The sequence below is a fragment of the Camelus bactrianus genome, chromosome 31 (assembly GCF_048773025.1).
Source record: "Camelus bactrianus isolate YW-2024 breed Bactrian camel chromosome 31, ASM4877302v1, whole genome shotgun sequence".
In the NCBI taxonomy this organism is placed as follows: domain Eukaryota; kingdom Metazoa; phylum Chordata; class Mammalia; order Artiodactyla; family Camelidae; genus Camelus; species Camelus bactrianus.
This window is the reverse complement of record NC_133569.1, coordinates 15,594,107-15,596,018: the sequence shown is the minus strand read 5'-3', so window position 1 is coordinate 15,596,018 and position 1,912 is coordinate 15,594,107.

Genomic DNA, 1,912 nt, shown 5'->3' with positions numbered 1-1,912 from the left:
GATGTAAAAGAACGCCAGGAGCAATGACAGCTGCGCAGCATGCAGCCCACAGCCCGACCTGGAATCCCTCTGACTCAATCCCGTGTCTACACCCCATCTCACCAGCTCACTCCTCTGTCTGCTCCCAGGGCCGCGTCCCTCATCAGCTCTGGGTACCTCTGCACTGTGAGATGAGTATGTGGCTCTCTTCCTCTCTCCCTCCCACCACCTCTTCTCTGCACCCTCAGCAGGTGCGTCACCCTCCCCATCCCTTCGCCCACCCACCAGCTCCAGATCGATGCTCTGCGCTAGCCTAGCAGCCACGGAGCAGAACACCCCCCACTCTCTTGCCAACCAGCCCAGCCGCCTCCTTCCTCGATTCTCCCACCTCCAGGGGTTAGAAGCTGGAGGAATTCACTCATTGCTGTGGATGAATCTGAACCCAGGTCACTGTCTCCACTTGACATCTGACCAGGATAATAGGAGCCGGGCTCTTCGTTCACGGGTTAAAATTATTCCTCTGCCACCTGTTCCACCCCACCCCCTACCCAGTCTGACCTCTCTGCCACACTCCCCTCTGCAAAAGAGCCCCTCAGAGAAACTTTAGACCCTGACTGAGCCCACCCCACCCCCGTGTGGTAGCGGCTTTGACTGAACCGTTGGGGGCGGGGGACGCAGGGCTACCCTTGTATCCATCACCATCCCGCTCTTGACAGCTGCTCTTCCAAACCTCTGCTTACCCCACCGTCCAAACTCCATCCCTGCCCCCTTGCCCTGTGTGACATCGTCGGTGCCCCACTGCTATACCGTGAAGACCAGGCTGGGGTCACTCTCTTCTCAGAGAAGCGGTTAAACAGGCTCCCGCCCCATCCCATGTGGAGGGGAAACTCAGCACCTCTCCCCACATCTCTGGAGGGATTCATTGCATTGCGCCTGAGTCTCCTTTACGGCTGTTGAATTCCCAGTCTCGCCGAGTGGCTTGCTGCTTGGCTCTGCCCCACGGTGACTGTGATTTTTTCGCAACCAGACCATCGTGCATAACAGACGCCTGTGACCTTGGGGGAGAGAAAGACAGTCGGGGTTCCACGCAGCCCAGCGAGGCAGAAAGTTCGAAAGTGACTCCGACACGCCCCTTGGTCCTCATCCTCCTCCCCCACTGAGGACTCTTCATGGTGGGCTCCCCCCAGACCCCAGCCTCCTCCATCGTGCCCTCTGCCCCAACCTCCTGGAGCCCCCGGATCCCTCACCTCTCCCGCCACCGAGGCCCTGGTGCTCCCCTCTCCCCCAGTCGAGGAGCGCTCATCCCAGGCAGGAAGGCTCTGCTGCTGCGGCAGGTGGGGCGACTGTCCTCTCCCTTCCCTGCCAACGGAGCCCCGCTCTTTGGGGTTGAATATTGAATGTCCAGCCACTTCCTGTGCAGAGCCCCTTAACCATCACGTGGTCTTCTGTCCTCTGCTCCAGTAGCCCCCAGGGCCATGTTTCTGCAGACCAAGAGGTTTATTAAAAGCTATTTTAAAATAGCTCTTAATATTTTAAAATGTAATATTAAAATTTTTTAAAATTCCTCCCCCAGAGGAATTGTCCCTCTGGCTCTAAGGCTGACCTCCACACTTCTCTTTCCCATATTGAAATTAGTGTCATGGGGTGTGATGGCCCTTCTCAACCTTCCATCATGACCCCTCGTCCCACCTCACCAATGTCTGTCTCATCAACCACCACTTCCCCTGATTCAGGAGGGCCCCCAACCTACCAGCCTGCCTAACCTAGCAGACCCCATTCTCTCTCTCTGCACTGACCCTCAGTCCCCAGTTAGTCCCACTCTGTCTCTGGCAGAATCATTCTCTCCAGGAAGTTTTCCCCGTCTGGACCGGGGGCCCCTCCTTTCCTCCCTCACCACCCCCGAGCACCCCTCATCACTTTCAGACGGCACCGT